At 43.5% G+C, this 24290-nt stretch overlaps 1 protein-coding gene across 1 annotated transcript in view; it reads right to left on the bottom strand.

Annotated features, from left to right (window-relative positions):
- The window catches only part of KCNE2 (potassium voltage-gated channel subfamily E regulatory subunit 2), a 179476-nt gene that overhangs the window by 130220 nt on the left and 24966 nt on the right, over positions 1-24290 (bottom strand). Inside the window, exon 2 of the mRNA XM_058731913.1 lies at positions 2524-2608. The gene's annotated coding sequence lies outside the window, so the exon portion shown is untranslated. The remainder of the gene's footprint in view (positions 1-2523; positions 2609-24290) is intronic.

Genomic DNA, 24290 nt, shown 5'->3' with positions numbered 1-24290 from the left:
GCTCCTTCATGCCTCAGCTGTTCCTGAAGTAGCAAGTGCTTAGATTTGCTCTGCCAAATCTGGAGGTAGCCTGAATCAGGCGACCTTTGCCAACCTCTCCTGCTGCTTGGCCATGTTTGAGTATGAGAGAGTGACGATGCTATCTGCTGCTCCCCTGACCATTGCTAAAGGCTTGAGATGAGGCTTTCCTCAGGCAGCTTCTCCTTTGCCCTCAGGAGGGGGTCTCACGAGCCTCAGATGCACCTGGTTCCACCTGGTGCTTCCATGGCCGGCCCTGACACGGCAGCTCCCAGAGATGGGACCGCAGGCTTTATGTACCTGCCTTCTCCTTCAGGCCCAGCCTTGTCTGGGCTGATTTTGAAAGAAATATTTATACTAAAGGGCTGAAGCTGAGGGAAGATTTCACCACCTCTTATCTCTCGTAATTTAGAAAAACAACCAACATTTCATTGACAAGTGACCCTGTGGCGCCTGTGTTTGCGGCTCGTTTCTCTGGGGAGCCGCCTCTTCCCAGAGCCCTGTCTCGGTTTACATAGCTCTGCTCACTTCCTCTCAGACTCCCCAGGGAAAACAAGATTCTCATGGACATGCCACGTCTCTGGTAAGGTTCCCTGAGCATTGCGAGTGCTCAAAATGGGAGACTGGCATTGCTCCATGTTCTATCTAGGGGACGGTGGCTTCCAAGCCTAGACCTCCAGCCAAACATCTTGAGTCTCTCAGCTTTGAGGAACTCTGGACTCTTGTACCCATCCCAGTGCCCACTACCCACAAAGTCATTCAGTGCCTCGGCCCAGAGCGACGTGCTTAGCTTTGTTCACCCCTGTCCCCAACTCTATGTAGTCTCTTCTCTCCACTGCCCCTGGGCTGCCCATGCACTCTCCAGAAGACTACAGAGCGAAGACTCTCCAGCCCCACACCCCACCAGTGTGCCTCCCTTTCAGGCCATGGCAAAGTTGTTAGGCTCCAGCACTCCTCCTTCTCCAAGGAACCAAACATAGACCTAGAGTAGAAATCTCTGTGCAAACGTGCCATCCTCCCCATACCCTCCGCCATCTTCCTCCCACCCTATACCCTCAGCCATTTCTTCAACTCTTGGCTTAACTTGGTGACTCTCAACCCTACCCACGCATCAGAATCCCTTGAGGGGATTTTTTCCCTTTATTTTCTTTTTAAAAATTTTATTTTTAAGTAATCTCTACATCCAACATGGGGCTTGAACTTATAACCCCAAGATCAAGAATTGAATCCAAGAATTGAGCCAGCCAGGTGCCCCTCATTTGAGAAGATTTCTTAAAGGATACTGCTACCCAGACAGGCCTGATTACCCAAATTTGCGAGGTCTGGTGCAAAATGAATTTGCAGGGCACCCTGTTCAAAAATGATTAAGAATATCAAGATTGCATTAAACTAAGAATGGGGCCCTACTGAACACAGGGACCAGTAGGACTCATGCCTAGGAAGCCAGATCTGTGCCCAGGAACTTTCCCTAAATATATAGATTTAATTAGCCTGGGTGGGGCCCTGGAATCTGCATTTTAAAAGCTTCCCAGGAGGTGCTAAGGTGACTAAGCTGGCTGCTGATGGCTGACCCAGAGATACTGCTTCTGTTGAAGGCTTCCCAAATGGAAACTGTTTACCCTTATGCTCTTGACATTGGGTCTAGGAGTTGGCCCCACTTTGAGCTGGCTCTGCAGTGTCACTTCCAGAACACTTCTTTCCTGGGTTTGCAAATTAGCCTCTCAACTGAGGCTAAGGTCATTCAGGTCTTATCCTTGCCCTAGTCTAGGTCATTTCTGCACTTTGCTTGGTGCCTTTCCTCATCCAACCAACAATTAGCAAATGGTTCACAACTTTCTCCACCCCCATTCATGTCGCTGCTTTAGAATCCTTATGGCTGGCCCAGCCATGATCTTGGCCTCTTGGCTCCTTGTCCTCTGATCTCCAGCAACTTCTTCCTTCCTCCTTCTCAGTCCCCACTCCCATGCCTATCTGGGCCTGACTGACACTATGGGCTCCTCTTCCTCAGAATCTCGACCCCAAGTGCTCTCACTCTGACTGCAGCCTTCTATCCTAACTTTCCCCTCAATTCCATATCCCCACTACATCTGTTACTCAACTCCATTGTGGATGTTGGACCAGTGAAGTCCAGGTGTTCCTCCAGGTGTTCCTTATCCACGGTTTTCAGTCTCTTCAGCTTCCATTCTCTCTTCCAAACACTAGACATTCTCTTCCTCCTCTGTCCTCACATTCCACCCACCTAGCAAAATTCCAACCCTGGATGAACATCAGCATCCATCTTCCCCACACCTGCCCCCAGGCCAGCGGAGCACTGCTGGAGGCAAATCCCACAGCTGCATGGACCACCTTGCATTCTACTGCACTGAGAAAAGAGAACCAATCGTCCAACGTGCATTCCTGAGTTTGCAACCAACTTTCTATCCTCCTGCCAAGGGCCAGTTCCTTCACAGATGCTCTTTGTCTTCCTTGCCTCCCATCTTCCCGGGAGCTGTTTGCAGCAATTACCTTCTCGCTAACCTGTTTCTTCCATCTCTTCTTTGTTCTGGAACCTTCCCATCAGTGGGTAAATGCCCTGCATTCTGCAGTTTTTCTAAAAAAAAAAAAAAAGAAAAAGAAAAAGGGAAAAAAGGGAGAAAAAGAAAAGCTGAGAAGGGAGGGGAGGAGAGAAGAGGAGAGGGAAGGAGAGGAGAGAAGTCTCCTCATCTCCCTCCAGCCCCTACCCTCTTGCTCTTCCTTTCGTGGCCACACTTTCTGAGTGTGTTGTCTCTCTATCACCCTCTCATTTCCCCCTCCCTCCCTCCCCTTGGATTTCATCCCACCAATTCAATGAAACAGCCTTTGATAAGGCCACCAATTACTTCCATTTTAAACAGGATGGCCATGTTGCACCTCTTCTTCCTTGACCTCTCAGCATCACTGGAACCCCCTCCTTCCTCAAATAGACTCACCCACTGGCTCCTCCACACCACTTTCCTTCCTTAGTTCTCTGGCTTCCCCTCCTGACTCCCCTTAGGGGTCCTTCCCCCTCTATATAACTACTATATATTGAACTTCTTTAAGGCTCCATTCTAGGCCCTCTTATTCCTCCCTCTACTCTCTATTCCTGGATAATCTCATCTATTTTCAACACTGCAAATATCATGTAAATGTCGACTCATTTTATCTGCAGAGACGTGAAATATAAGTGCCCATTTCTCTCACATTATATAAGCATCCTGGGCTGATACAGTAACGCTATGGCTTGGGGCTCCATCTGTCTGGTTCCTCTGCCACTCCCAATGCATTGCATTCATCTTCATAGTCCCAGATAACTCCATGCCTATATTCCAGCTTTCAGGAGGAGGAAAAGTAGCAGAGAGCAGACAGGCCCCTTCTTTAAAGATACTACCCAGAAGTTGGAGGCATCACTTCTACAAACATCTCATTCGCCATAACTTCAACAGCTGGCCACACCTAGCTCCAAGGAAAACTGGGAGCTGTAGGCTTTCTTCTGGGTGGTCGCATGCCCCTTAAATTTCTCTTGGCATGTAAGAAAGGGAAAACCAATACTCAGAGAAAACTAGCAGAATTGGCCGTAGGCACCAGCTAGATTTGCCAATTCTTTATTTTGTCAAATAAGGACATTAAAAAAAAAAACAAAAACCAACTACCACCTATTGCCATCACTTCATAAAAGAAAGGACATTTTTTTTAATGTTTTATTTATTTTTGAGACAGAGAGAGACAGAACATGAACGGGGGAGGGTCAGAGAGAGGGAGACACAGACTCTGAAACAGGCTCCAGGCTCTGAGCCGTCAGCACAGAGCCCGACGCGGGGCTCGAACTCACAGACCGTGAGATCATGACCTGAGCCGAAGTCAGACACTTAACCGAGTGAGCCACCCAGGCGCCCCAAGAAAGGACATTTTTAATACCAAAATTGGAGAAGACATAATCTCAAAGTAGAGAAAAGTCTTTTAGGTTAAATGAATTTGGATTTGGAGAAGACAACACTGTATCATCCTCACTGTTCTTATTTCCCTTGAAACTGGCACAAGCATCCATCTTCCCACCTGAACTGGAAACCATGAGTGAGGCATGGCTGTTAGAGCACTGTCAGTCTCAGTCTCATCTGTATTTCCTTACACCATCCTGGTGTAGGCGGATGGCCATGAGAGCTCCCACCTGGTAGTAGTACAGAAATCCCAGCATCCGTCCCCTCAAGTCCCTTCCCATTTCCAAATGCCCAAACAGAATGGCCATGTTGCACCTCTTCTTCCTTGACCTCTCAGCATCACTGGAGCCCCCTCTTTCCTCAAATAGACTCACCCACTGGCTCCTCCCCACCACTTTCCTTTCCCAGTTCTCTGGCTTCCCCTCCTGACTCCTCTTAGGGGTCCTTCCCCCACTGCTGTGGCTGCAAGACCCAATCCCACAGCCGGACCTCAGGGGTCTCTGGAAAGCTTGGCCACGTCACTGTTGCCATTCCCCAAGAGGGGAATTTCCCCAGCGGGGACAACAAAGTCCCCTTCTGACCCATCTTGAAAAGTCACGCCTTTCCTAACAGCAGTCCCTCTCTCTCCCCACCTTCCCTTCCATGTAGAACAAGTCCAGGAGACCACGCCAGAGGGCCTGTAAAGGATGTTGAGCAGTGTCTCATCTGCCAGGAGCCACATCTATCACAGAAGGACTCAATGTTTTGTTTTGATTTACTTTCAGGTGAGTCCCTCCCCAGACCTCTGCTTTACTCTTTGGTCAAGAGAGCCACCTTCACCCCTGGACTCCTCAAAGTTTCTCTAGGAGGCTTGCAGGCAGACAGTCCCTCAGATCAGGTCATGGAATAGAAGTGAAGCTAAAGGATGAGAACTCTCTCCTGGCTCAGGGCAGTGAAGAAGGGGTGCTCTGTACCCCCTTTCTCTTCCTTCATTTGCAGGGTATATTGGGGGGCATTGGGGGAGGTTTTCGGCTGTGTTGTTAGAAAAGAAGCCTTGGGTGAGTTAGTTTTTGGACTTTTCTTGTGTTCTGCCTTTTGAAAAGGCAATGTTTTGGGGCCCCTGGGTGGCTCAGTCAGTTAGGTGTCTGACTCTTGATTTCGGCTCAGGTCAGGATCTCATGGTTCGTGAGTTCGAGCCCCACATTGGGCTCTGTGCTGACAGTGTGGAGCCTGCTTGGGATTGTCCCCCTCTCCCTTCTCTCTCTGCCCCTACCCTACTTGCTCTCTGTCTCTCTCTCAAAATAAATAAACTTAAAAAAATGTCTTGATTTCATATAGGAGCTTTCACTGTATGTTCCTGAATCCTAAAAACTAAGATTTTTTTTTTTTTTTGGTCAAAAATACCCTCCTTTTTCTCATGTAGATATTGCTGGATTAGAATCTTAGAAGTTCAGTGCTGGAGGGGGCTTAGAGATCGTAAGATCCTACAGCTCCTGGGGCACCTGGGTGGCTCAGTCGGTTAAGTATCTGACTTCAGCTCAGGTCATGATCTCACGGCTGTCAGCTCAGAGCCCGGAGCCTGCTTCAGATTCTGTCTCCATCTCTCTCTGCCCCTCCCCTGCTCGCTCACTCTCTCTCTCTCAAATATAAAATAAGAAATATTTTAAAAATTAACAATGAATCCTACCGCTTCATTCTATGGGTAAGGAAACTGAGGTGCAGAAAGGTGAACTCATCGCCCAAGTTTACACAGTAGCCAGTGCCAAGGTCTAGGTAACACAGCTCTGCACCCTTGGTGAGGGCACAGAGAGCAGGGAGGGGTGGGCACCTGGCCTGAGAAATTGGGGCCAAGCCTTGTGGGATGAGATACTTTGGTCCTGGCATGTTCAAGACAGCCTCCCCTTACCCCTGCACTCCATCGTGGCCGCCTGCCCTCCATGCCAAATGAAGCTGATAGAGGAAATTCTCACGGGAGGGCTCTTCAAGATCCATTAAGAAAATTTTCTCTTGTTTACAGCAGAGTGCATCCTAGATGCAATGCCAACAGGGTTTGCTTCTTTGTGTATTTTAAACAAGAAGGGAAATTAGTGGCAAAAGAATATTTTGATAATGAATGGAAAGTTAGTCATGACATTCTTGAGGGGGGAAAATATAAATAAACTTTTTTTTTTTTTTAATGAGAGCTGTCTCAACGAATGATAGGATTCATGAGTCTCGACCAGGGTGAACAGACACTTGGGGTGCCTGGAGCACCCCTTGTGGGTTTCTGCTTTTTCCCATGCACATAGTAGAAGCCTTGGGGGCAGGGGGAGTGAGGTGTGTGTGTGTGTGTGTGTGTGTGTGTGTGTGTGTGTGTCTGTGTATATGTCTGTGTGTGATCTCCTAAAGAAATCCTTATTAATGGAAAGGTTTTTAAATATTTGCAAACGGATCTCCGAACTTTGTAGAACACAACGGTATCTATTTCAAAACAACCTGGGAGTATTTGGTGTCTATTTGGGCCTGGTAAATTTCCACTGTGGCTAGTGCCACACAGCGTTTCCATTCCAGGCCAACTCACTTCAAGTGGCATGATTTGATTAAGCATTTCTTCACTTTTAATTACATGCCAAGGCCCCAGGGCATCATTTGTTGGGTGGCCCTGAGTGGGCTGGAGTGGGGGTGGAAAGACATGTCAATCTAGAAAGGTTTGCGCCTGACTTGTTCTTGGGTGTAATTCTGTCCCGTACCTGGCAAGCTTTCCCGTTATTATGAACAGGCCTGTCTTGGCCGACGGTGGTTTTCGACGGTTCGTGGCAAGGAGCATCCAGGGGAGAGCCTGCTCCTGAGGAGCTCCTGGCCTGATGGAGAAGGGGGGAGGGCATCACACTGCACTTGGCTGAGTGCCACTCACCACCTGGGAAATTATATCCCTAAGCCACCCACTTGCAAACTCTATTACCACAGTATTTTAGAAGAGAGTTGTTTAATAATATCAAAAAAAAAAAAAAAAAAAGAGATCTTAACCTCCAAGCATAGTCTACGCCTCTGTAAAATGAGGTAATGCTACAACCTCATGGGGTTGAGGTGGGTGTTAGAAATATTGTAGACCAAGTCCTGGAACATGGTGAAACTCTGCAAATCATATTTATAGATGGCACCCTGGCCTGTCACAGTATCTATTATCCCCATCCTCCCTCTGAAAAGAACGCCTATAGTGTTCAGATATCTGCCCCACTCCCATGTAGCTGTGAGGCCAGGCCAGGGCCTCGGGTCGGAAGGAGCCCCCCATTCTCAGTGGCCAGTGATTTCCTCCGGACCCCCTCCCTGCAACACAGTGATGGCCAGTAAGTAATGAACAGAACCTGCAGGTGGGGGTACAGTGAGGCAGGAATGGGAGAGAAAGTCACATTCTCCAGGATGCTATTTCTCAGGTTGATGTTGCCATCTTGAAACTTGAGGATGAGGCCAATTTCCAAGGATGACAAGGCATAGAGAAGGAAAGAGATGGGCTCCTAGAGAACAATCCATGTTGCCAACCAAATACGCTTGATGCGCCTGGTCTTCTCCAAGTCTTCTCCAGCTGGAAATCTCCTTTGCCCTTCCACGAGTGAGCTGCCCCCTCCCACTAGTGAGCCGTCCCCCAACTTGTGAGCCATCCCTCCCACTCAGGAGTGACTCTCCCACTAGTGAGTGACCCCCTCAACTAACTAGCCATTCCCCCACTAATGAGTCACCCCTCTACTAGCGAGCCATTCCCCAGTAGTGAGCTGTGCCTGACAAAAGCACGGTGATTCGTCCTTCTTCACGAACAGGAGCCTGAAGGGGAGACATGCACAGGTTGGGAGGGTTTTCTGGACTTTCCCAGAAAAGTGGGAGCCGGGAGGCTGGAATGAGAACCCCAGCAGAGGTGGGAGCACCTCCCAGAAGAGTGGGTAAAGGAAATTTCATCTCAGAGAAGATTTGCACACGAACGATGCCACTGTGCGTTCTCAGATACTGCCCCTGGGACCTGCTAAGGAGCTGTGGGCTTTATGGGGTTTTGGCATTTTAACTACTCCATCCGCTGGGAGGCTCTGGCCGCAAATAACAGAAACCCTGACTGGAACCAGCATAATCAATATAGGAATGTATTATTTTATATCATAAATATTCCCTGTAGGGAGCTCCAGGGCCAGTTGAATAAGTCGTTCAAGAATGCCGCCAAGGACCCAGTTCTCTCCCTCTCTCCGCTTTTGGTGTGGGCTCCATTCTCTGTCTGGTGTCAGGACGGCGGCAGGAATTCCAGGCATTCTAATAATGGCCCCCACCAAGAAAACAGCTGCCCTTGCATTCCATGCCACTCCAGGACTGCTGACTAAAGATGAATGGGTTTCGAATGAGGACAACATCCAAGGTCCCAGTGCCCAAAGCGACAGTTAGGTCCGGGGAAACATTTGACAAACCATGCAAAGGCAGCCTGCTGGCCCTGTAACCACCAAGGACAAAGAAGGAGTCTCAACATCCCAGCGGCTTGGAATGGAGGAGACAATAGGCTCCAGGCCCCAGGGCGTTCTCGGCAGCCTCTGTCCCAGATCACCAGATTTCAGGGGGGGTCACAGCAAGACACTTGACAGGCAATGCAGGCAGTGGTAAGGCAAGCCTTGCCCAGAACGCCCATTTCCTTGAGATCCTACGGAATGACAGTCGTCCAGGACCAGGCTCTGTTAACGGAGCCTTGTCCCCAGCACCTCGCCAGCATTTCTCCCCCTCTGGCCCTCCGGATCATCTGCTGAAAGACGGCTGTTGACCTGGAGCTGCCTCCCGGGATAGAGACGGAAGAGACGGACCTGACTCTATGTCAAGTCTCCTTCTCCAAAAATAGTCAAGGAATTCCCCCAGAAAACTGAGAATGTTTGCAATATATGTGACAAAAGTTTGATTATCCTTATTTTACTACGAACTCTTGCAGATCAATTTGTCTTAAATGGATGCACACGTAAAAGATAAAACTTACACCATATAAAACCATATAAAAACGCAACTGCTCACAAGTAATAAAAACGTAAAGTTAAAACCGGGATGGGTTTGTTTCTTTTCTTCTGCTGTTTTGTTTGTTTTTTACTTCATAAAACGGCAAAGGAATACCACACAGTGGCAAGGAAAATAGGATTTCTGCTCCTATGCACTGCTAGCAGCAATATAAATTCAGGCAATCTTTCTAGAGGTCGGTTTGGCAAAATAGAGCAAAAAGACTTAACCACGTACATAACCTCTGAACCACTGATTCTGCATTCCAGAACGTATCCTGAGGAAATAACCAAAGAAATGTGCAAGGCCGTGCTGAACACTCATGAATATTCAGTATGGTATTGCTTTCTTTTGACATTGCAGTGCTGGAAATTACCGAATCATCGAGTGGTACCTGGATTAGCCAAATGGATGATAACACATCCCTTCCATACTATGCAGTCACCAACCAATAAAGCAAAAAAAAAAAAAAAATTTCATCAGAGTTAAGTTAAACGAGAGGGTTGCGTATCACTAAGGTCAGTGTACGTTTTGGTAACCATTTGCTTGGTACAACTTTGCATTATCTTTACATTCCAACTTCAGAGTACATGAAAGAGATATTTAAAACGTTTAACAACTGATTTCCGAGAACAAAGGGCCATACCCCCAAATACAGTTTGTCTTGTTACTGCAATTATTTTCATTGACGACTCTGTGTGCCAACGACTGCACACACCGAGTGGTTTTACTTAATTATTTAAAAGATTAAATAATTCTTTAAATAAATAGCATTATTCAGCTGCCCACAGATGAGTAGCTTTATTAACTCCTTTGTGTGGTTTCACGTTTTCCACTTTTTTTATAGTGAAAAGGTATTCCTTATCAAAAACAATAATGGGGGGCGGCTGGGTGGCTCAGTCGGCTGTCTGACTTCAGCTCAGGTCATGATCTCACAGTTCGTGAGTTTGAGCCCTGCGTGGGGCTCTGTGCTGACAGCTCAGAGCCTGGAGCCTGACTCGGATTCTGTGTCTCCTTCTCTCTCTGCCCCTGCCCCTTTCACTCAAAAATAAATAAACGTTAAAAGAAAGTAAAAACAAAAACAAAAAAATTCCAAAAACAATAATGCAGTTAAGAAGCAGTTCGGTGTCGGGGTGCCTGGGTGGCTCAGTCGGTTAAGTGTCTGGCTCCTGATCTCAGTTCAGGTCTTGATCTCAGGGCTGTGAGTTCAAGTCCCACGTTGGGCTCCACGCTGCGCATGAAGCCTACTTAAAATAAAATTAAAATAAAAATTTTTAAAAAGGAGGAATTCAGTGTATAAGAACTCTTCATTCAATGTCCTTTATTCTACCCTCCCAGCCTCTGACCCATGTCTGATCTCCATATTGGGAATCCCCAAAGCCCTTCAAGCAACCACATTCTTCAAAAACAAGAAGCATCTGATCTTGGTATCAAAAACCAGATTTTCTGTCTTTGACTGGGGCAACATCCGTGCACTCTCTGGGGATGCTAAGCAGAGGGTACAGATCTGGAAGCTCCTGAAAGTCCTGCTCGCCAGGCAGTCCTCCCACTGGTGGTGACAGTACAAATTGCCACTGCACTTTGGGACAGCAGTCCAATCCTGTCCATCAAATCCTTAAACGCACACAACTCTGGCCCATATTTCCTCTCCGGTTCTGCTCACACACTTGCAAAAAGATGTCTGCACAAGTACACTCCCTGAATGGTTGTCGGAAATAGCAAACACAGGGGATAGAAACCCACCGTCTATGAACAGAGGGTCATTAACATGTGGGAAATCCACTACAGCTGCCGAAAATAGGAGGCAAAGTTACATGTGCTCCTAGGAAAACACATCCAAAAGGTAGCAATAAAAAAAAAAAAATTAAATCTAGGGGCACCTGGGTGGCTCAGTCGGTTAAGCGGCCAATTTCAGCTCAGGTCACGATCTCGCGGTCTGTGAGTTCGAGCCCCGCGTCGGGCTCTGTGCTGACAGCTCAGAGTCTGGAGCCTGTTTCAGATTCTGTGTCTCCCTCTCTCTCTGACCCTCCCCTGTTCATGCTCTCTCTCTGTCTCAAAAATAAATAAATGTTAAAAAAAAATTTTTTTTAAATAAAAAAATTTAAAAAAAATTAAATCTACACAGCAAGTATACTATGATCCCATTTGTGCTAAAAAGAAAAAAAAAATCTGTGTGCACATCACATTTCTGGAAAGGTCCACCAGAAGCTGTAGGTAATGGGGTCTTTTGGGAATTGGAGGGAGAGGGCGGTGTGATCGGTTAAGGCTTTTTTCTTTCCACTTTATAGCCTTTTGTACTGTTTTCACTTTTCTTCATGAGTAATAATAATTTTGAAAGATCTGCTTCCTGACATTTTAGGGCAGGCCTAGGAAAAACAATAGATACAGACCACTGAGCCAGGCAAGTGCTCTCTAGCTTGGGTGTTAATTTGCATGTCAGGGACTTGCCCACAGAGTGATTTCCATTTTAGCAGTCAAGGTCATCTCAGGGCAACGCTTCTCAAACTTTTCCACAGAAGTACCCCTGATGACAAAACAGAACAAACACGTAACCTCAAGGGATGAAGGAAATTGGCCCAAATCTTTGCCTCGAGCAAAATGTCTCTAGTGTGCAGACTATCTTAAAAATTCAAGAAAATTTAGAATTTTATTCCACCACTGAGTTGTCTCTGACTTACTGTAAAAACTAGTTTTCACTTCAAATTTTATTTGTGGAATTCTGGTCACTATCTTGGTAAATCCCTCACTCCTGCTTTAAATGGATAAAAATTTCCAGATGAAACTTAATAAGAAAAGGTTTTATCCATAGTTAGGCTCTGAGGCAAGAACAGCTGAAGTGATAGAGGGAACTCAAGGTGAGAAATTTCTGGAAACCAGGACTTGATACCAGCCGAGAGGTGCAGATTCAATTATTCATGCAGAGGAAGAGCTGATCTAAAACACAGGACTGGGTTTCGCAGAATTCTACTCCCGGACATGAAGTGAGACCAAGGATTAGAAACATTCTACCCACCCGTCTGAGAAGGGACAAGGAGGCTTGTCATCTACTTGGACTTTGGGGAAGAAAGAGGGAAAAATACTATAAATCAGACACCCAGGCTTGCACCGTTGACAAGTATACTTTGACAATATCTATCGAGCACAACATCAATGTCAAGAGTAGTTCGGTACTAAAGAAATCCATAAGAGTCCTTCCTGCTGGAAGAAAAACGAAAACTGTCCTCTAGACAGGGCACCCCCCAAACCCAGGGAACTGGGACTTATCATAAAAACATGAGCCACACTGAAGATAAACAGAGATAGCAAACTGAATGAGGAAATGAATTGCCATGAGGGAAAATCACAGACGCAACAGATGGGGGGAAAGCTGCGTATCAACAACCAAAGATAATAGGACAATATAAAAGAGATATCTAACATGTTAAAAATATATATAATGGGAAAAACATAAACCATAAGCACAGGATGGAAATAGAACGGGGATATTGCCAAAGGACCAAATAGAAGCTTGAAAAAGAAAACAAATAAACTTCCTACAGGAAAATGGAATTGATGTAGTGGATTTGCCACCGATGCGGAGAGTATTCATGAACCGAAAGACGAGAGGAAATTACCCAACATGCCTCAGAAAAATAAAGAGATGGAAAATGTGAGAGAGAAATTGAGACACGTGAACACTTGAATGGGAAAAACCAGCAGATATCTAAGAGGAGTTCCAACACAGAAAAGAAAGGATTGAGCAATTTTCAAAGACATAAAGGCTTAGATCATCATTATCGAAGGAAGATATGAACTCTCAGTAAAAGAAGTACACTAAGACCTGAGAACGATAATGAAAAAAAATTCCATCCCTACATGCCTCATAGTGAAACTACACAATACCGAAGACAAAGAGAAAAACCAATCTTCAAAGCTGTACAAGGCAAGTGGGAAAAAAAACTAACAAGGCTAAGGGAGAACCAAATCACCTAATAAATTAGAGAAATAGAGAACATCTCCTTTTCAAGAGACCGCAGAACAAACCTCAAAATTTCCAAAAGACAAAAACAGAACAGAAAACATTCTTTAATGACAATGTAGAAATTGTCAAAAATCCGAAGACAAAAAGCCCTTACTTACTGGAAAATTTTAAACGCTCTTTCAAACAACTGTGGAGTCACAGGAAAAAAGTACAAACTGATAGCACAGAACAAAAGAAGATGGTAACAAGGAAGACATGACCGTGTAGGGCTCACAGCAATACAGCTAAAGCAGAATGGAATGGAAATGCATATGCCTTGCACCGTTTCATTAGTAAACAGAAAAAATAAAAATAAGTGAATGAAATAACGTGATAAATAAGTTGGAAAAAGCAATCAGGGGCTCCTGGGTGGCTCAGCAGGTTGAGCACTTGACTTCGGCTCAGGGCATGATCTCGCAGTCTGGGAGTTCAAGCCCTGTGTCAGGCTCTGTGCTAACAGCTCAGGGCCTGGAGCCTGCTTTGGATTCTGTGTCTCCCGCTCTCTCTGCCTCTCCCCTACTCATGTTCTGTCTGTCTGTCTCTCTCTCTCAAAAATAAACATTAAAAGAAAATTTAAAAAAGAAAAAAACAATCAAACTGAAGGATAGGGTAGCTAAAGGGATAAATTAATAAAGATAAAGTTCAAATGTAATGATTATAAAACAAAAGACTATAGAGCTAGTTAATAAATTCAAAAGCTGGGTCTTCTTGAAAAACAAAATAGCAAAATATCCAAATTTATAGCTAATGAAATCAAGAGGAATGTAGACAGGGCAAATATATAAAATGAGACTAAATGGATCCAACAACTGGAAAAACCATGGGAGTGAAACAAATCATCTAAAAGCAGTTTGTCCAGTGTTATAAAAATAATTTTTCAGGGGCGCCTGGGTGGCGCAGTCGGTTAAGCGTCCGACTTCAGCCAGGTCACGATCTCGCGGTCCGTGAGTTCGAGCCCCGCGTCAGGCTCTGGGCTGATGGCTCGGAGCCTGGAGCCTGTTTCCAATTCTGTGTCTCCCTCTCTCTCTGCCCCTCCCCCGTTCATGCTCTGTCTCTCTCTGTCCCAAAAATAAATAAAAAACGTTGAAAAAAAAATTTAAAAAAAAAAAAAAAAAAAATAATTTTTCAAATACATTTGAAAACAGGGATGAAAAGGACAGTGTTCTAGAATTGAGCTCTCCGAAATAGCAGCAACTGGCCACATGTAGAAACTGAGCAATTAAAATGTGGCCAGTCTAGGGGCCTGGCTGGTTCAGCTGGTACAGCACATGACTCTTGATCTCAACAGGTTGAGTCCTAGGCTGGGTGTAGAGATTACTTAAAATCGTAAAAAAAAAAAAAAAATGTGGTTGGTCTAAGCCTAGATACATTATAAGTATAAAACTCACACTGGATTTTGAAGACTTGTGAAGCAAAAAATATATATATATTTCCTTAATAATTTTAATTGCTCACATGTTGATAATATTGATAATGATGATATTTGGGATATATTTGGTTAAATAAAAATTTTTAAAATAATTTTACCTAACTTTTTTCACTTTTTAAATATGGCTACCAGAAAACTTCAAATGGTATGTGTGACTTGTACTATATTGATATTTATATTTGACAGTGCTGTGAAAGACAAAAATAATTTGTTAAAATTAACTCCAGAAGAGGGTGTCTGGGTAGCTCAGTCCGTTAAGCAACCGACTTTGCCTCAGGTCACGATCTCCCAGTTCCTGAGTTCAAGCCCCGCATCAGGTTCTGTGCTGATAGCTCAGACTCTGTGTCTCCCTCTCTCTCTGCCCCTCCCCTCTCTCTCTCTCTCTTTCTCTCTCACAAAAATAAATAAACATTTAAAAAATTAAAAAAAAAACTGACTCCAGAAGAGATAGAAAATCAAATAAAGTAGTACCTGCAGAAGAGCAAAGAAATTTGTCCCACAGTTTCGCCCTGCCACTCTGCAACAAAAGTTCCAGACCAGGGTGGCTCAATAGGTCGAGTGTCTGACTCTTGGGTTCAGTTCAAGTCATGACCCCAGGGTCATGGGATCAAGGCCCAAATCAGGCTCCGCGCCGAATGTGGATCCGGATCAAGATGATTCTCCATTAGAGAGTAGTGATTCCAAAGGTATTGAATCTGTGCCAGGGCAGTTTTAAGAGAAAGGTTTTCAAATGTTCCTCATGAAATAAGCATAATACCAAAACCTGACAGGAACTGCTCACAAAAAAGACTCATACATTATCTTTCACTTACGGATACTGAAGCAAGAAACAAACAAGCAATGGCAACAACAAAGACTAAATAAAACATTGACAAACAGGGTACTTGGGCTTCCAGGTAGAATACAATGGGTCAGGAAGATGAACCTTCTTTCTGTAACAGCAGTAGCGATGACTGGATAAATTGAAATAATTGTATTTTCAAGACAGTTGAGAGCCATGAAAACAAAGACTAGATAAACAGAAAAGTCCAGAGGAGTAAGAGTTCATCGTACGTGAGCTGAAACTCACCAGCTGGATATGGGGTAATGTCAGCTTGGCTCAAAAAGATTACCCAAAAAGAGAAGGCAGCAGAACTTTGGGTTAGTGTAATGGATTGGAAATTAAAAGAGTCCAAAACACAATGCTAATTTTCCTCATGAGACATTTGCTAAGTTCTAAGGCTGGAGGAGAGTGGGGGCGGGAGGGGGACCCAGAAGGCTGGGAGCTGGGCTAGAAAGGCAGAGAGAAGAAATATCCTGCAAGTCTTGTAGGTGCTTAGGAAACTCAGTCCCATAAGATGGAAAGGCCTGTCAGAAACGTGACCAGTCTTTCTCTCAAAACATTTGCCAAATTTTAACTTTTGGGGTGGCTGCTTAGCTCAAACCTCCAAAAGGCAGGACGTTTAGGGCAAACCAGAGGTGGAATGCATCTTACCAAAATGGAATCCAGCCCCAGCCTGACTCAGTCCCTGATTAGACTACAGCAATCTTCTCTTTGCCTCATGAGCCTAACAGAAGGAAAAGGCAACTCTCATTGGCAGAAGATATCATCTGCAGCCTCTATGCTTCTAAAATAATACGATACAGGAAAATAAAAGTTCTCAAGAGAGGAGTTCCGGAAGATGGCGGCGTAGGAGGACGCTGGGCTCACCGCGCGTCCTGCTGATCACTTAGATTCCACCTACACCTGCCTAAAGAACCCAGAAAACCGCCAGAGGATTAGCAGAACGGAGTCTCCGGAGCCAAGCGCAGACGAGAGGCCCACGGAAGAGGGTAGGAAGGGCGGCGAGGCGGTGCGCGCTCCACGGACTGGCGGGAGGGAGCCGGGGCGGAGGGGCGGCTCGCCGGCCAAGCAGAGCCCCCGAGTCGGGCTGGCAAAAGCGGAGGGGCCGGACGGACTGTGTTCCGACAGCAAGCGCGACTTAGCGTCTGGGAGGTCAGAAGTTAACAGCTCTGCTCAGAAAGCGGGAAGGCTGGAGGACAAAGGGAGGGAGAGCTGCTGAGCCCCCGGACGGCAGAGCTCAGCTTGGCGGGGAACAAAGGCGCTCGCCAGCGCCATCTCCCCCGCCCATCCCCCAGCCAAAATCCCAAAGAGAACCAGTTCCTGCCAGGGAACTTGCTCGCTCCGCGCAAACACCCAACTCTGTGCTTCTGCGGAGCCAAACCTCCGGCAGCGGATCTGACTCCCTCCCGCTGCCACAGGGCCCCTCCTGAAGTGGATCACCTAAGGAGAAGTGAGCTAAGCCTGCCCCTCCCGCCCCCGTGCACCTTGCCTACCCACCCCAGCTAATACGCCAGCTCCCCAGCACCACAAGCCTGGCAGTGTGCAAGTAGACCAGACGGGCCACGCCACCCCACAGTGAATCCCGCCCCTAGGAGAGGGGAAGAGAAGGCACACACCAGTCTGACTGTGGCCCCAGCGGTGGGCTGGGGGCAGACATCAGGTCGGACTGCGGCCCCGCCCACCAACTCCAGTTATACACCACAGCACGGGGGAAGTGCCCTGCGGGTCCTCACCACTCCAGGGACTGTCCAAAATGACCAAACGGAAGAATTCCCCTCAGAAGAATCTCCAGGAAATAACAACAGCTAATGAACTGATTAAAAAGGATTTAAATAATATAACAGAAAGTGAATTTAGAATAATAGTCATAAAATTAATCGCTGGGCTTGAAAACAGTATACAGGACAGCAGAGAATCTCTTGCTACAGAGATCAAGGGACTAAGGAACAGTCACGAGGAGCTGAAAAACGCTTTAAATGAAATGCAAAACAAAATGGAAACCACGACGGCTCGGATTGAAGAGGCAGAGGAGAGAATAGGTGAACTAGAAGATAAAGTTATGGAGAAAGAGGAAGCTGAAAGAAAGAGAGATAAAAAAATCCAGGAGTATGAGGGGAAAATTAGAGAACTAAGTGATACACTAAAAAGAAATAATATACGCATAATTGGTATCCCAGAGGAGGAAGAGAGAGGGAAAGGTGCTGAAGGTGTACTTGAAGAAATTATAGCTGAGAACTTCCCTGAACTGGGGAAGGAAAAAGGCATTGAAATCCAAGAGGCACAGAGAACTCCCTTCAGACGTAACTTGAATCGATCTTCTGCACGACATATCATAGTGAAACTGGCAAAATACAAGGATAAAGAGAAAATTCTGAAAGCAGCAAGGGATAAACGTGCCCTCACATATAAAGGGAGACCTATAAGACTCGTGACTGATCTCTCCTTTGAAACTTGGCAGGCCAGAAAGGCTTGGCACGATATCTTCAGTGTGCTAAACAGAAAAAATATGCAGCCGAGAATCCTTTATCCAGCAAGTCTGTCATTTAGAATAGAAGGAGAGATAAAGGTCTTCCCAAACAAACAAAAACTGAAGGAATTTGTCACCACGAAACCAGCCCTACAAGAGATCCTAAGGGGGATCCTGTGAGACAAAGTACCAGAGACATCACTACAAGCATAAAACATACAGACATCACAATGACCCTAAACCCGTATCTTTCTATAATAACACTGAATGTAAATGGATTAAATGCGCCAACCAAAAGACAGGGTATCAGAATGGATAAAAAAACAAGACCCATCTATTTGCTGTCTACAAGAGACTCATTTGAGATCTGAGGACACCTTTAGATTGAGAGTGAGGGGATGGAGAACTATTTATCATGCTACTGGAAGCCAAAAGAAAGCTGGAGTAGCCATACTTATATCAGACAAACTAGACTTTAAATTAAAGGCTGTAACAAGAGATGAAGAAGGGCATTATATAATAATTACAGGGTCTATCCATCAGGAAGAGCTAACAATTATAAATGTCTATGCGCCAAATACCGGAGCCCCCAGATATATAAAACAGTTACTCATAAACATAAGCAACCTTATTGATAAGAATGTGGTCATTGCAGGGGACTTTAACACCCCACTTACAGAAATGGATAGATCATCTAGATACACAGTCAATAAAGAAACAAGGGCCCTGAATGATACATTGGATCAGATGGACTTGACAGATATATTTAGAACTCTGCATCCCAAAGCAACAGAATATACTTTCTTCTCGAGTGCACATGGAACATTCTCCAAGATAGATCATATACTGGGTCACAAAACAGCCCTTCATAAGTTTACAAGAATTGAAATTATACCATGCATACTTTCAGACCACAATGCTATGAAGCTTGAAATCAACCACAGGAAAAAGTCTGGAAAACCTCCAAAAGCATGGAGGTTAAAGAACACCCTACTAACGAATGAGTGGGTCAACCAGGCAATTAGAGAAGAAATTTAAAAATATATGGAAACAAACGAAAATGAAAATACAACAATCCAAACGCTTTGGGACGCAGCGAAGGCAGTCCTGAGAGGAAAATACATTGCAATCCAGGCCTATCTCAAGAAACAAGAAAAATCCCAAATTCAAAATCTAACAGCACACCTAAAGGAAATAGAAGCAGAACAGCAAAGGCAGCCTAAACCCAGCAGAAGAAGAGAAATAATAAAGATCAGAGCAGAAATAAACAATATAGAATCTAAAAAAACTGTAGAGCAGATCAACGAAACCAAGAGTTGGTTTTTTGAAAAAATAAACAAAATTGACAAACCTCTAGCCAGGCTTCTCAAAAAGAAAAGGGAGATGACCCAAATAGATAAAATCATGAATGAAAATGGAATTATTACAACCAATCCCTCAGAGATACAAACAATTATCAGGGAATACTATGAAAAAGTATATGCCAACAAATTGGACAACCTGGAAGAAATGGACAAATTCCTAAACACCCACACTCTTCCAAAACTCAATCAGGAGGAAATAGAAAGCTTGAACAGACCCATAACCAGCGAAGAAATTGAATCGGTTATCAAAAATCTCCCAACAAATAAGAGTCCAGGACCAGATGGCTTCCCAGGGGAGTTCTACCAGACGTTTAAAGCAGAGATAATACCTATCCTTCTCAAGCTATTCCAAGAAATAGAAAGGGAAGGAAAACTTCCAGACTCATTCTATGAAGCCAGTATTACTTTGATTCCTAAACCAGACAGAGACCCAGTAAAAAAAGAGAACTACAGGCCAATATCTCTGATGAATATGGATGCAAAAATTCTCAATAAGATACTAGCAAATCGAATTCAACAGCATATAAAAAGAATTATTCACCATGATCAAGTGGGATTCATTCCTGGGATGCAGGGCTGGTTCAACATCCGCAAATCGATCAACGTGATACATCACATTAACAAAAAAAAGAGAAGAACCATATGATCCTGTCAATCGATGCAGAAAAGGCCTTTGACAAAATCCAGCACCCTTTCTTAATAAAAACCCTTGAGAAAGTCGGGATAGAAGGAACATACTTAAAGATCATAAAAGCCATTTATGAAAAGCCCACAGCTAACATCATCCTCAATGGGGAAAAACTGAGAGCTTTTTCCCTGAGATCAGGAACACGACAGGGATGCCCACTCTCACCACTGTTGTTTAATATAGTGCTGGAAGTTCTAGCATCAGCAATCAGACAACAAAAGGAAATCAAAGGCATCCAAATTGGCAAAGATGAAGTCAAGCTTTCGCTTTTTGCAGATGACATGATATTATACATGGAAAATCCGATAGACTCCACCAAAAGTCTGCTAGAACTGATACATGAATTCAGCAAAGTTGCAGGATACAAAATCAATGTACAGAAATCAGTTGCATTCTTATACACTAACAATGAAGCAACAGAAAGACAAATAAAAAAACTGATCCCATTCACAATTGCACCAAGAAGCATAAAATACCTAGGAATAAATCTAACCAAAGATGTAAAAGATCTGTATGCTGAAAACTATAGAAAGCTTATGCAGGTAATTGAAGAAGATATAAAGAAATGGAAAGACATTCCATGCTCATGGATTGGAAGAATAAATATTGTCAAAATGTCAATACTACCCAAAGCTATCTACACATTCAATGCAATCCCAATCAAAATTGCACCAGCATTCTTCTTGAAACTAGAACAAGCAATCCTAAAATTCATATGGAACCACAAAAGGCCCCGAATAGCCAAAGTAATTTTGAAGAAGAAGACCAAAGCAGGAGGCATCACAATCCCAGACTTTAGCCTCTACTACAAAGCTGTCATCATCAAGACAGCATGGTATTGGCATAAAAACAGACACATAGACCAATGGAATCGAATAGAAACCCCAGAACTAGACCCACAAATGTATGGCCAACTCATTTTTGACAAAGCAGGAAAGAACATCCAATGGAAAAAAGACAGTCTCTTTAACAAATGGTGCTGGGAGAACTGGACAGCAACATGCAGAAGGTTGAAACTAGACCACTTTCTCACACCATTCACAAAAATAAACTCAAAATGGATAAAGGACCTGAATGTGAGACAGGAAACCATCAAAACCTTAGAGGAGAAAGCAGGAAAAGACCTCTCTGACCTCAGCCGTAGCAATCTCTTACTCGGCACATCCCCAAAGGCAAGGGAATTAAAAGCAAAAGTGAATTACTGGGACCTTATGAAGATAAAAAGCTTCTGCACAGCAAAGGAAACAACCAACAAAACTAAAAGGCAACCAACGGAATGGGAAAAGATATTTGCAAATGACACATCGGACAAAGGGCTAGTATCCAAAATCTATAAAGAGCTCATCAAACTCCACACCCGAAAAACAAATAACCCAGTGAAGAAATGGGCAGAAAACATGAATAGACACTTCTCTAAAGAAGACATCCGGATGGCCAACAGGCACATGAAAAGATGTTCAACGTCGCTCCTCATCAGGGAAATACAAATCAAAACCACACTCAGATACCACCTCACGCCAGTCAGAGTGGCCAAAATGAAGAAATCAGGAGACTATAGATGCTGGAGAGGATGTGGAGAGACGGGAACCCTCTTGCACTGTTGGTGGGAATGCAAACTGGTGCAGCCGCTCTGGAAAGCAGTGTGGAGGTTCCTCAGAAAATTAAAAATAGACCTACCCTATGACCCAGCAATAGCACTGCTAGGAATTTATCCAAGGGATACAGGAGTACTGATGCATAGGGGCACTTGTACCCCAATGTTTATAGCAGCACTCTCAACAATAGCCAAATTATGGAAAGAGCCTAAATGTCCATCAACTGATGAATGGATAAAGAAATTGTGGTTTATATACACAATGGAATACTACGTGGCAATGAGAAAAAATGAAATATGGCGTTTTGTAGCAGCGTGGATGGAACTGGAGAGTGTGATGCTAAGTGAAATAAGCCATACAGAGAAAGACAGATACCATATGGTTTCACTCTTATGTGGATCCTGAGAAACGTAACAGAAACCCATGGGGGAGGGGAAGGGAAAAAAAAAAAAAAGAGGTTAGAGTGGGAGAGAGCCAAAGCATAAGAGACTGTTAAAAACTGAGAACAAACTGAGGGTTGATGGGGGGTGGGAGGGAGGGCAGGGTGGGTGATGGGTATTGAGGAGGGCACCTTTTGGGATGAGCACTGGGTGTTGTATGGAAACCAATTTGACAGTAAATCTCATATATTAAAAAATAAAAAATAAATAAATGTAAAAAAAAAAAATAAAAAAATAAAAAATAAATAAAAATAAAATAATACGATAAATGTGTTAAAGGAAATAATTGGAATCCATGAAGATAATCAGGTGGACACTCTACAGCCAAAAATACAATAGCTAAAATTAAAAACTTATTTTCAAAAGAAGACTGTATATAGCAGAAGACAGGATTGGTAAACTCAAAAGTAGATCAACGGAAAAATCTGATAGGAAGCAGAGAGAGAAAAATGAACAGAAAGAATAGAATAGAGCACAAGTGATACATGAGGCACAGTCTAAAGATGTAATATATGTATAATTGGAGTCAAGAAAGGATAAAAATCAGGGCAGAAACAACATTTGAAGACACAATGGCCAAGATTTTCTAATATTGATGAAAGATGTCAACTCATTGATCCAGAGTTTCAGTGAACCCCAAGGAAGATAAATAAAAAGAAAAATGTGTCAAGACACATCTAAGCTAAACAATGAAGACCAATGACAAAGAGAAAATGATAAAGGCATCTGGGGGAAAAAAATGCACATGACCTTCAATGAACAACAGTAAAACTGATGATTGACTTTTTCAACAGAAACTGTGAAAGCCACACGACAATGGAATGATATATTTAAAGCACCAGAAGAAAAAAAGAAAAAACAACCATCAAACTAGGATTCGGTATCCAGCAAGAGTCCTTCAGATAGGAAGACAAAACAAAAAATTTTTGAGACATTAAAAAGAAAAAAAAAAACAAACCTGAAATAATCCATCCCTGTGGAGAAGCACAGGAAATACTAATGGACATTTTTTTGAGTAAAGGAAAAATGTTCCCAGATGGAAGCACAGAACTTCAGGAAGGAACAAAGCACAGTGGAAACAATAAATACATGGGAAAAGAGAAAAGAATATTTTCTGTTTGAAGCCAAAGTAATAATAAGGATGTCTTGTGAGCTTTTTAACATATGTAGAGGTAAAATTATACAATATCCCAATACCTTTGACCTTAATACCTTCAAGAGTCAAAGGTAATGAGTCAGAGATGCATGATGAAATCTTTAGGGCAATCACCCCTGAGAAAATATAATTAAAAAGCTAATGGATAACAGGGCGCCTGGCTGGCTCTGTTGGAAGAACATGAGACTCTTGATCTGGGGGTCACGAGTTCAAGCCCCACATGGGGCATAGAGATTGCTTAAATGAATAAATAAATAAAAACTGAAAGTAAAAAGCTAATGCATAAGAAAAGGGAATAGGAAAATACATGATTAATTCTTAGCTCTGGTTGTTGATGTATTTCTTCTGTTCATTTCCATTCTGAAATCGTGTTATCGAGAACATACAAATTCTGGCTTCTTGGGTTTTCTTATTGAATTGACCTTTTTATCATAACAAAACATCTCCTTTTCTTTCTGGTAATAGTTCTTGCCTTAAAGTGTAGTTAGTCTGTTACTGAGTCAGCCAACCAAATTTCTTCTTTGCTAGTATTGAGGGGTCTAACCTTTTTCATCCTCTAACCTTGCCCTTATATTTGATGTGCGCTCACTGTAAATAGTTAGTATACACCCAGGTCTCAACTCTTTTTATTTAGTCTGACTGCTTTATTCTTGTAATTGGAGTGTTTTACATTTACATTTCAAGGAATTACCAACATAGTCACATTAAATCCTACCATGTTGCTATTTGTTTTTCATTTGTTCCATCTGTTCTATTCCTTTGTTCCTCATTTTCTGCCTTTTTGAGGATTAATCATGTATTTTTTCTATTCCATCTTTCTCATCTATTAGCTTTTCATACTTTTTATGTGCAGATTCTCATGTATATATTGCATATATACATATATACACACATACACATACCCATGCACAAATTCACCTACGTCTACACCTAAGTTTTGTGCACTTTCACTATCAGTAAAAAAAGTTAACCAACACACCATCAAACAGAATTCACCAGCAAGTGAAGATAATAACGCACAGCATGACCAAATGGGGCTTATTCAGCAGTAGGAAATCCACCTCATTCTAAGGACAAAATTACATAGTCACCTTCATACATGTTCAAATACAATTTGACAAAATTTAACAACTGATTCTTTCTTTATTTTTCAAAGGCAATAACGTAGGAATCAATAGGTGCCTTCAAAATGTATACCTGAACCTCAAAACCAAAAGCACACTGAATCATGAAATACGAGAAGCTTTTACCCCGAAATCAGGAATCAGATGAGTCTTTGCTCACTATCACACTATTAATTAATTTTGTACCGGAAGTACTAGCTGATACAACTAGAAAAAGAACAGAATTGAAAGTATAAAAATTGAACCAAAGAAGATAAAACTATCACTATTTGCAGGGGACTGG

Source organism: Neofelis nebulosa, chromosome 5, assembly GCF_028018385.1.
Source record: "Neofelis nebulosa isolate mNeoNeb1 chromosome 5, mNeoNeb1.pri, whole genome shotgun sequence".
Classification (NCBI taxonomy): domain Eukaryota; kingdom Metazoa; phylum Chordata; class Mammalia; order Carnivora; family Felidae; genus Neofelis; species Neofelis nebulosa.
The sequence above is the reverse complement of the archived record's forward strand: the minus strand, read 5'-3'. Positions and strand labels throughout refer to the sequence as shown.